General features: G+C 33.0%; 1 non-coding gene across 1 annotated transcript; it reads left to right on the top strand.

The window, feature by feature from the left end:
• The first annotated feature begins 1,612 nt into the window (after positions 1-1,612).
• Positions 1,613-1,685, top strand: TRNAT-AGU (transfer RNA threonine (anticodon AGU)). The gene has a single exon. It is a non-coding gene; the product is annotated as a tRNA-Thr (tRNA).
• The last annotated feature ends 10,586 nt before the right edge of the window (positions 1,686-12,271 follow it).

The raw sequence follows: 12,271 nt of genomic DNA, 5'->3' as shown, positions 1-12,271 counted from the left end.
CCAAAAGAATACTTTAAGATGCATAGTATAAATCATATTTGCATTTGAGAAAGATGTGTGCCTGTATAGCTGAAGAACTCCTATCACCATAAGGAAAATTTGGGTATCCATCATCTTAATTTATGGTCCTACACACAGCTTTAAGGTACTAGAGAAAGTGAGGTTGAAATTAAAACTGAAACAGAGGCTTGTACAGGCAATAGTATCCTGTTCACTGGTTGAAAGGGCAATCAAATATGCACTTTGAGGCCAGACATGCTTGGGTTTGAATATTTTCTTTGTCACTTACTAGTGCTATAACCTCTGGTAAGTTATTAGGACAATAATCATCACCTTATAGGATTTTTAGAAGTTTAAATGAGATCATATATATATGTAAAGTTACTACCATGTAAAAATAAATGAACTCAATAAACGGTAGATTCTTTTTTTTTACGTTTATAAATAGTGTAGGCAATTAAGAGGAGTTTAATGCTTAAGAGAATGGCAATTAGAACCCTTTATGGGCTGAAAGTATCCACCACTGTGATACTTTGGTGTCCTAATTTATAAACCCCTTTGCTCTTAGAGATGGTGAAAGGATTGAATGAGCTTTGATTTATAAAGAAGCGTGTCTGGAGTGTAGTTAATAGCAATTATTATTATTTTATTTAATGAACAAAAGGAGCCCTCTCCACCAGAGGTAACCTCTGTGTAGCTGCTATGTTTGTGAACTTGGAAACGTGTAAGGAAACAATACATTTTCCAATCCCTTTGCAAAAGCAGATTAAGAAGTAAAAACATTTGTATATGATCATCTCCCTCTGTTAAATCCTAATACTTCTTCTCACTTGGGGAACTCATGATCGAACCAGAGTATCCTGTACTGTATTATCCTGTATTACACACCGGGAATTAATTTTTTCTGGGACAAAAACAATAGCAAAAACAAAATCTGAAAAAAAAGAAGTCCTTACGTTTTTTAGTCATCAGCACAATATGTCCTCCCCATCCTGGAGTTTCCATAGTTGTGCCCAAAACATTTCAATTTATTTTATTTCAGTTCATTATTAGCTCAGTCATTTCTCACTCTTTTGTTTCCATCTCTTCTCTCTATCCCTTTTACTCACAGGGAGGTAATTTCTCAAGAATTTCTTAAGCATTGTTTTTTACCTGAGAGTTATATTTCTGCCCAACTCTGGAAGTTTACTTTATAGCCTCTGATAAGTTATAACCTCTGATAGTCTTCTATAATAAATCCTGAGCTACATAATTTTTCCAGGTATCTTATTTTGTATTTGACAAATCCTTAAGAAAATATCTTGATGTTATTATTATTTTAGATACCATTGGAAAAATATCTCTGTAATATTATTTCTTTCCTAGCCTTATTTTGAAAGTAAGAATTTGCAGGAACACTGTGGAAAGGTAATAAATGTATATGTTATGTGTTACGTATATGTTATATATGTGTATGTGTGTGAATATAATATATAATATAATATAAATAATATAGTATATGTAATATAATTTATAATATAATAACATAATATGATACAATATAATATTGAACCAATTATTTTTGAAATTTTTTTTATCTTTTTCCCTGCCCTTTAAAGGCCACTTTACTGGAGGTGGGTATAGCTCAGTGGTAGAGTGCATGCCTAGTATGCATGAGGTCCTGGGTTCAATCCCCAGTACCACCATTAAAACAAATTAAAAAATAAAGGCTGCTTTACTAGTTAAATATATTTTCTAGGTAACAATATACACTTCCAGGAATAGATATGGATGATGGAATTTGCAATGTCTTAAACGTGGATATTAGTTGTGAACACTCATATGGATACATGTGTGCACACCTACAGATATCCATTTTTACTGTGCATTCCCTACTCCAACCTCACACCCATCCATGCCAAGCTCTCAGCTGTACAGGGTGAGAGGGATGACACTGCTGATTGAAGCCTTGGTGACAGACAGAAGCACAGCACTCTGAGGACTTCAGGAAAGCTTTTTACTCAACTCTCCTCCTTCAGGACTTTACATTTTCTATTTCATCTCTGGGATTGAGTTTAGTGACAAGCACACATTGAAAGTCTGTGAGAAATGCCATGGGAACTGCTTAACAGCATTCAGATGAGGAGATGGCATTTAAGTCCCCAGCATCAGGCCTGCCTCTTTCACATTGGAAATCTTAATCAGGTGAACTCACAGGGTAGTTGGGAACGAGGCCATCTGCATATCTATTTTCACCAGTATAAGAGGTATCCTATTTTTGAATCAAATCTAAAGGTTAGACACCTGAATAATTTTCATTTGATTGGCATGCCTAAGGTAGTAAAATGGCTTTTTTTGAAACAATATGTAGAACTTTAATTTTTCTACAATTATTCCATTACATAGACCCATTTTATAAATTATATTTTTGCTATAGCCCTCTACTCTGTGATTCTGGTCATTTTGCTCTACATTAAATGGCCAGCATGTTTCAAATTATACTATTGTAGTATTCGTTTGGCATTTTATGAGAGAAACATTAAGCAGTTGACTATGATCTGTAATCAACAGCCAAGCTGCTTTATAATTAATACCCTGTGCTTGAAATGGGTACAGACTTGATTCTAAATTATATGTAATTTAATTGAAATGTTGCAGTAATCCTTCCACCATTAAATATTTCTAGAATTCCAAATTTACCTCAGATGCATGATGTTATGAGAATGCAGATATTTTCTCTTTCACTCAGTGGTAAATAACTCATTCAGTGGTGTGAAATTAACAAAGGTATGAGAAATGAATAAAAAAGCAAATGACTGAATTGGAAAAGTAATAAAATGTAATCACTGAACCCGTGAAGTAAGGTACTTGACAATGTTAGCACTTTGAATTATTGTTAAAATATAAAATAATTACATTTTGCATGATATTTTAAAATTCACATAAAACAACTGATTTAAATTTGAAATATTTGCAGTACAAAGAATTAACCTCACCCTCTAGACAAGATGTTTAAGGTTAAATATAATAGAAACATAAATCTTCTGTAAGTCTTATTAAAGGAGAAATATCTGGAGTATCTGAGTTAGATTTCTTTCAACCAAAAACTCCCATTCTGAAATGCTAGCATTCTGACATGGTGACAAATTGCTTGAACAAATGCTAAATAGTTAAATGGACAGGTGATGGATGGCCTCATAAGCCTTGCAGGGCAGCCTATGTAAGATACTAATTGGTTCTGTGGAACTGGTTTTAGTCAATAAATTCACTTGAGAGATTTTTTTGTGTTAGATATTCTTAAAGAATGCAGTCCTGTAAGTGACAAAATACTTGCAAGATATTAGGCCACCAACAATTTTATTACACCCTCTTTTCTTAAATCTAGCCTATATTCAAAAGCTAAATATTTATTATTAATACCCAATAGTGAGATTATTTATGGGTTCTCAATTTTACTATTTGACTTTTGAGACTACCTATTTTTCTCACTCCAAAAGATTTCATTAATTTTTCTTCTTCCAGGAAGCAATCCAAGTTGAGCATTTCAAATAAAATGTAAGTAATAAGGCTTTTTTTTTCCCTTCAATTTTCCTATGGGATCAGAATACAAAGAGTACTTGTTCCTTTCAATATATGTAAAATATTAGCAGATCTGACATTTTTAGGACAAGTTGATTCTCTTTTCCTCTTCTCTAAAAAATAATAAAATTGTATAATATTTATAAAATTTATTTTCAAATTTTGAGAATCTTGTTTAGCGGAAGGAAGGAAGAAAGAGAGTAAGAAGGAAGAAGGGAGAAAGGAAGGAAGGAGGGAGGAAGAAAAGAGGGAGAAAAGGATTAGTTTCCAGTTAACTGTGTCCTTAGGAAGTCACAAAGAAACTGACCACACATTTTAGTTTGAGAGATAAACTCCAACAAACCAATCTGTTTATTGTTTGCAACTACCCCAGACTTTTCTGTACAATAACAGAGAAGGTCATTTACTGATTCCACTAGTTCACCTGAAAATTAAAGTTCTTTTTAACAACAAACTATCTTTCTGTTTTCAAAATATCCCAGAAAACCCCTCCTTCAAGACTGAGTGAGGACTATGAATTGGAGTAATTCCTCTACCCACAAATATCCGGTCTCTAAATAAAGACGAAATGAGATGCTTTGAAATGAGAAGATAAGCAAACAGGCTCTGCAGCTGGATTGCCTCAGTTAAAACTGAATTCTAGGATTTACTACTGCGACCTTGAGCAAGTTACTTGAATCTCTTTGTGCCTCAGTTTTCTCCTCTGTAAAACTGGAATAATATTAGTACTGAATTCATAAATTTGTAATTGACTTAGGTATAAATCACATGCTCCGATATCCAGAACATAATAAGCACTCAATAAATTTCAGCTATCATTATTATGATTATTATGATGTGTATTTTTTTTTCATTTCTTTAAGAAACTTAGTTTCATAAACTTTCTGTGAAATGAAGTTTTAACAGGCAGATTTAGGCTTATTATTATCATTATGAAGTAAAAAGAAAAGTAAGTAGGGAACAGAATATGTATTAACATATACGTAATTTTAATTGCACATCTATGAAAACTCATCGCTCTGTTTTAAGGATCCTTCTTTTAGCATGTCCAAGTGTTCTCTCTGTATGCATGAGATGCAGCTAAATCTATGTTAGCTAAGAAAAATGCAAGTTTATCTAATTAGTTTAGAAATTTCTGATCGCATGTTGAATTAACCTGGTAATACGTTCTCCTGACCTGAATTAACCTGATTGCTGCTTTCATGTTATAAATTTTATTAGGAAATCACAGCTTTTTCTACTTTTCATGAATAGCCTACATCTAAGCATAACAATAATGCAAACAAAAGAAAATATGTTCATTGAAATAGCCAATCTGAAATAAACAAACAAAATGAATTTAAAAAGTACTGCACAAGTTAATACATTTAGCTGTCCACAGCAATATTGTTATCAATAAGAATCAATCCTAACTTAACACTGCCTTAAGCAAACAGGAGTCAATATTTCTTACATATGAAACAAAATAAGGAAGTAGGTAGCTTGTGACATTAGTTTAAGAGCTAAAATTTGTATCTATGCATGGCGACAGATGTTAACTAGACTTACTGTAGTGATCATTTCACAATATATAAAAATGTCAAATGATTATGCTGTACGTCTGAAACTAAAATAATGTCATATGTCAATTATATCTCAACTTTTTAAAATCTGAAAAAAAAAAAAAACCCAGAGTTCAAGAATATTGGTCTCAGAACCTCTGTTTCTCTTTTCCTTTCTGTCATGGTGGCATGAATATTGCAACAACTCTAGGCTTCATGTGTGGGTTTAAAACAAGAGGGCAGACATGAATGGCACCAGCTGTATTTCTTTCTATTTTAGGAAATGCAAAGTCCTTCTTAAAAATGTTCAGTACATTCTGCTTGCATTTCATTGATGAGATCTGTGTCACAGGGCCATACCTCTGTGTCACAGGAACATACCTCGTTGCAACACAGGTAGGAAAAATGAGTATGTAAACTTTGCAGTCTAGAAATTGGAAGGGGTGAGAAAGAGTAGTTGGTCTATCTCTGGTTAGCCAATAAACAATATCATCGCAAGAATATTACCAATTTTTACCAAAAAACACTTTGATAATATTTGAAAAAATTTTTCCCGTATTGTCAAATTGAAAAAGTATTGCCATGCTTGATCTTTAGTGTATATCAAAGTAATATTGTACTTTGGTATATTAAAAATTTAAGTTTAGATGAAAATGAGGTTGATGTCTTAAGCTAAGAGTTAAATAACCCAGTAGAAATATCAGAAAAACCATTATTCTTATACTCAAGTTAGTCAATACGCTCACTAATTTCCATGTGATGATTAAATCAAGAAATTGCATATCTGCTTTGCTAGCATGAATGTATTATCAAATTGAATTATCGTATTTTGATGTATACAATTTTGAATTAATCTTTTCGTTATTCACAAATTCCTCAACAAAGTCTTATGTTTCTGTTATTCTTAGACAAATTTCACAACCCTTTCCAAGAGAATCTATATAACTATATAAAATTATAGAACTGTATTTAGGGAACCAAAAGCACAAAAAAGTAGAGTATCAGAAAGAAGGGTAATAAGCATTCAAATTAGAAAGACTTCTTCAGTAAATGAAATTAAAATTCATATGAGTGCAAAAAGCAAGTCTGAATCATCAGTTTCTGACACATTCAGTAATAAAATAATTTCAACTTAATTGTTGATAGTGTCAACCACATTGATGTTAATGGCAAATTTGATCTATTGTTCCAGAAGCTAGCATTGCATATTTTGAGCACTCCTTTCATTTTTCACATTTATTTATTCACCAAGAAAAAAAAAACAAGTTCTATTTATAACAACATAAAAATCATTTAAGAGGTAGTTATAATTTCGTTTTTGTAAACTGAATATATTATAATCCTATTCTCTAATTTGACTCTATTTGCCTCCATATAAAAATATATAATCAAATAAACTTAAACCATGTAATAATAAAGATAAGGCTATAATAATAATAAAATGACATGCTAATTTCTAAACATATTCCTATTAAATAATTATAATGAAAAATAGTTTATGTCACTGATAAAAAGTCTAATAATTTTTGGTAAACACTGAAACATCAGGTGATATTTAGCTATCAAGCCAATAAAGTATGAGAAATAAAATATACTTTTGAAGTGAAGTATAATCATTGTGCTGTTTTTAAGGAAACTAAAGTCATTATAAGTATTTATTAGAATCACAGATATAAAGGAAAAAGCCTATAAGAAGATTTTGTTAAATTTGTCTAACAATGGAATTTTAACTCCATATGCAGTTAACAGATGCTGGCTTACATTACAATGTTTTTCATGAAAATTTAACAAATTGATGTGAACACCATGATAATTATTATAAAGAGTATTATTTTAAACTTAAGAACATGCTATGCTTCACTGGGGACATTTAAGAAACAAAGAAGCAGAGATAATATGACAGGATCCAAAAAAAAGGGCAGCAAAATTTTAAAAACTGATAAAAATTAAGCACTAAGGAACTTCACTTCAGCACAAGCTGGAGATTGTATTTTTCAACTATTAAATTCAAATATTACACAAACATCTCCAACTTTGTATCTTACAAGCTTTATATAGTAATATAATTCAGATTCTTATCTATACTATACCACTGTCTAAAATCAATTATTTTTAAACAGCTTTATTGAAGTATGCTGTAACTGATATACACAAAATGTCATGTGTTTAAAGTGTACATTCTGATGGTTTTATGTATGTATACATCCATGAGACCGTCACCAAAATCAAGACAGTAACATGTTCAACACCCTCCCTGTAATTCTTCTCTCTTGTCCCTCCCTCTCCTCCTTCTCCAGGCAACCACTTAACTTTGTCATTATAGATGAGTTTGCATTTTCTAGAGTTTTGTATAACTAGAATCACACAATATGTACCCTTTTTTCCACCCTCGACCTGTTTCACTCAGTGTAATTATGATGAGATTTATCTTGTGGTTTATATTGTTAGTTCATTCTGGTTTATTGCAAGTAGTATTCGATTGTATGGATATACAGTGAATTCTCATCATTCATGGTAGTTATGTTCCACAAAGTCCCAGCACAGACTTAATTAGCAAATACTGAGTCACTGTCCCTAGGCAAAAATGCAGGGTTAGGTTTCTACCAGCCTCTGGTCACATTTTCATCAACCAATCAACACATAATCATGTTTATGTGTATTCTGTTTAAGGGCATCTTTTAACATATATTTTGATTCATTAACATTGAATTTATAGCTAATAGCACTATAACTCATGCCTAAAAAGTAGCTTGTCTGACATGCCTATTTGAAGCACAGTGATATCACCAGCAATAAGCACAGAAATGCAAAAACAACAACAACAAACAAACAAAACATGGCACTAAATATACAGCAAAAGATTCATTTACAGTATGAGAGCTGAAATAGGGCCTCATTTGTCCTCAGCTGGGAAAACAGGCATGTTGAGCAAGTCAGACTTTTCATGCTCCTTGCTTGCACGTGTCCTCCAGAGCCCATGAAAGTGCCACAAATATTGATGTGGAGTTATAAATTTCAGCCAGGAGCAGCATGCACAAATGCCAAATTTGCAAACATGGTCTCGAAAATAATGAGGATGCACTGTCCCACAACGTGTTTATCCATTTACCCATTGGTTTGTATTGTTTTACACATTTTCGCTATTACAAGTAATGCTACCATAAATATTTGCATACAATTGTTGGTATGAACATATGCTTTCTTTCCTCCAAGGTGTATGGCCAAGAGTGGAACAGCCAAATCTTATAGCATGTGGAGGTTTAACTTTTAAGAAACTGTCGAACTCTTTTCCAAAGCTGTATCATTTTACATTCTCGCCACCAGGGTCTGAGAGTTTCGGTTGCTCCAGAGCACTGCCAACATTTGGTACAATCAATGTTTTTCATTTTATCCATCCCTGTAGGTGTGTGAGGTTGTATATCATTGAGATTTTCATTTGCATTTTCGTAACAATTAATGATGCTGTGCATCTGTTCAGGTGCTTTTTGCAACCTTAAATCTTCTTTGTTGAAGTGTTTTTTTCAAATTCTCTGTCCATTTTAAAATTTAAAATTGTTTTCTTACTGAGTTTTGGTAGTTTGTTTATACATTCTGGATACAAAAAATATGCCTAGTAAGTATTTTCTCTCAGTCTCTGGTTTGCCTTTTTATTTATTTCCTAAAAGCATAGTTTTGCATTTTTACTGAGTCCATTTCATCAATATTTTTCTACAGTGAAATAATCTCTTGGTGTTGTGTCTTAATATAAGCCAAGGTGAAAAAAAAGTACTCTTCTATTTTATTTTAGAACTTTTGTAGTATTAGGTTTGACATTTACATCTATGATCCATTTAGGATTAACTGTAAAGTACAAATTGAAGTCTTTTTTTTGGACAGATTTCCAGTTGCTCCCACTCCAGTTACCTTTTCCTACTGAATTGCCTTTACAGCATTTTCAGAAATAAGTTGTTCATATATGCAGACATACCTTGTTTTATTGTACTTGGCAGATACTTCTTTTTCTTCTTCTTCTTCTTCTTCTTTTTTTTTTTAACAAACTGAAGATTTGTGGCAGTGCTATATTGAGCAAGTCTATTGGCACCATTTTTCCAACAGCATTTTCGCACTTCATGTTTCTATGTCACATTTTGGTAATTCTTGCAATATTTCAGACTTTTTCATCATTATTATATTTGTTATGGTGATATATGATCAGTGATCTTCAATGTTACTCTTTTAATCATTTTGGAGTGGCACAAACTACTACCATATAAGATAGCAAAGTAAATCAACAAATACTGTGTGTGTTATAACTGCTTCACTGACCAACTCTTCCCCTGTCTCTCACCCTCTCCTCTGGCCTTCCTATTCCCTGAGACACAACAATATTAAAATTAGGCCAATTAATAACCCTACCATGGCCTCTAAGTGTTCAAGGGAAAGGAAGAGTAGCATGTCTCTCACGTTAAATCAAAAGCTAGAAATTATTAAGCTTAATGAGGAAGGCATGTTGAAAGCCAGGACAGGCTGAAAGCTAGCCCTCTTCTGCCAAAGGCTTAATCAAATTGTGAATGTAAAGGAAATGTTCTTGAAGGAAACTAACAATGCTACTCCAATGAACACACAAATAATAAGAATGAAGCAGCCTTTTTGCTGATATGGGGAAAGTCTTAGTGGTCAGAATAGAACATCAAACCAGCTACAACATTCCCATAAGCCAAAGACTAATCCAGAGCAAGGCCCTAACTTTTTTCAACTCTATGAAGGCTGAGAGATGTGAGGAAGCTGCAGAAGAAAAGTCTGTAATTAGCAGAGGTTGGTTCGTGAGATTTAAGGAAAGAAGCCATTTCCATAGCATAAAAGTACAAGGTGAGGCAGCAATTGCTGATGTAGAATCTGCAACAAGTTATTCAGAAGATCTAGCTAAGATAATAAAAGAAGGTAGTGACACTAAACAACAGATTTTCAATGTAAACAAAACAAGAAGACGCCATTTGGACTTTCATAGCTAGAGAGGAGAAGTCAGCGCCTGCTTTCAAAGCTTCAAAAGATAGGCTGACTCTCTTGTGAGGGCCTAAGGCAGCTGATGACTAAGTTGAAACCAATGTTCAGTTACCATTCTGAAAATCCTAGGGCTGTTAAGAATGCTGCTAAATTGACTCTGCCTGTGCTCTATAAGTGGAACCACAAAGCCTGGATGATAACACATCTGTTTACAATGTGGTTTACTGGATATTTTAAGCCCATCGTTGAGACCTACTGTTCAAAAAAAAAAAAAAAAAAAGATTCCTTTCAAAATATTACTGCTCATTGACAATGCACTTGGTCACCCAAGAACTCTGATGGAGATATACACACAATGAGCTTAATTTTATAATGCCTACTATTACAACATCCACTCTGCAGCCCATGGATCAAGGAGTAATTTTGAGTTTAAAGTCTTATAATTTGAGAATTACATTTTGTAAGGCTATAGCTGCCTTGGAGAGTGATTCCTCTGATGGACTGGGCAAAGTAAATTGAAGACCTTCTGGAAAGGACTCATCATTCTAGATGCTAATGAAAATGTTCGTGATTCACGGGAAGAGTCAAAATATTAACCTAAACATGAGTTTGGAAGAAGTTGATTCCAACCCTCAAGGATGACTTTGGGTCAATCCCTCCATGATTTCAGTGTAGGAAATCCCTGCAGATACAATGCATATTAGCAAGAGAACCGGTCTTAGAAGTGGAGCTTGAAGATATGACTGAATTGCTGCAATCTCGTAATAAAACTTGAATGGATGAGGAGTTGCTTTTTATGGAGGAGCAAAGAAAGTGGTTTCTTCAGAAGGAAACTACTCCTGGTGAAGATGCTATGAAGATTGTTGAAATGACACCAAAGGATTTAAAATATTACACAAACATAGTTGATAAAGCAGCAGCAGGGTTGAGAGGATCGCCTCCAGTTTTGAAATAAGTTTTGTCATGGGTACAATGCTATCAAACAGCACTCCATACTACCAAGTAATCATTCATGAAAGGAAGAGTCAATCCATGTGGCAGATTTCATTGTTGTTCTATTTTAAGAAATTGCTACAATCACCACAAACTTCAGCAATTTCCACCCTGATCAGTCAGCAGTCATAAATATTGAGGCAAGACCTTCCACCAGCAAAGATTATGACTCACTAAAGGCTTGAATGATGGTTAACATTTTTTTAGTGATAAAGTATTTTAAAATTAAGTTATACATATTGCTTTTTAAAAATAATACTGTTGCATACTTAACAGACTACAGTACAGTGGAAACATAACTTTTATATGCACTGGGAAACCAAAAAACTTTGTATGACTCCCTTTAATGCAATCTTCGCTTTATTGGAGTGGTCTGAAACCAAACCCACAATATCTCTGAGGTACGCCTTTAATATGGATCTATTTCTAGAATCTCTATTCTGTTATTTGATCTATTTGACTACATTTAAGCCAAAACCACATCTTCTTTATTCTTGTTGTTTTATTCTAACCCTCCGTTTTTTTCAAAGTTATTTCAGCTATTCAGGATCCTTAGCACTTCCATATGAATTTTAAAACAAAAGTGTAGATTCGTACAAAAAATTCTGCTGTGATTTTTACTAGGATTGTGTTGAATCTATTGATAAATTTGGGAAAATTTATATCATAATCCTGATTGCTCTGAACCAGGAACACAGTAAAATCTCACTATTTCCTTGGGTCTTCTTTAAATTATGTCTGCAATGTTTTATAGTTTTAAATGTGTAAGACTTTCATGTGTTTTGTTAGATTTATCCCAAAGTAATCATATTGGTATTCTATTGAAAATATTACTTTTAAATTAAATTTCTGGCTGCTCATTGCTACAATAAAGATGTTCTATCTTGCAGCTTTGCTAAACTCACTTTCTAGTAGCTTTCCTTGAATATAGGTAATAAGCCTTATACAAATAAAATTTTAGTTTCTTTTTAAATTTGCACGTCACTTATTTTATGCCTTATTTCACTGGTTAGAAAGTTCAGTACAATGTTGAATAGGGATGCTGAGAACAGATATACTTATCTCATTCCTAATTTTAGAGGAAAAGTTATTTCATTCTTGCAACATTAAGCAGGATATTAGTTTAACATAGGTGTCCGTTATCAGATAGAAGAAGTTCTCTTTTATTCTTAGCTTGCCAGGAGTTTTTTAAATTT

This window comes from Camelus dromedarius, chromosome 9 (genome assembly GCF_036321535.1).
Source record: "Camelus dromedarius isolate mCamDro1 chromosome 9, mCamDro1.pat, whole genome shotgun sequence".
NCBI lineage: Eukaryota > Metazoa > Chordata > Mammalia > Artiodactyla > Camelidae > Camelus > Camelus dromedarius.
This window is presented reverse-complemented; position numbering and strand designations above follow the sequence as displayed.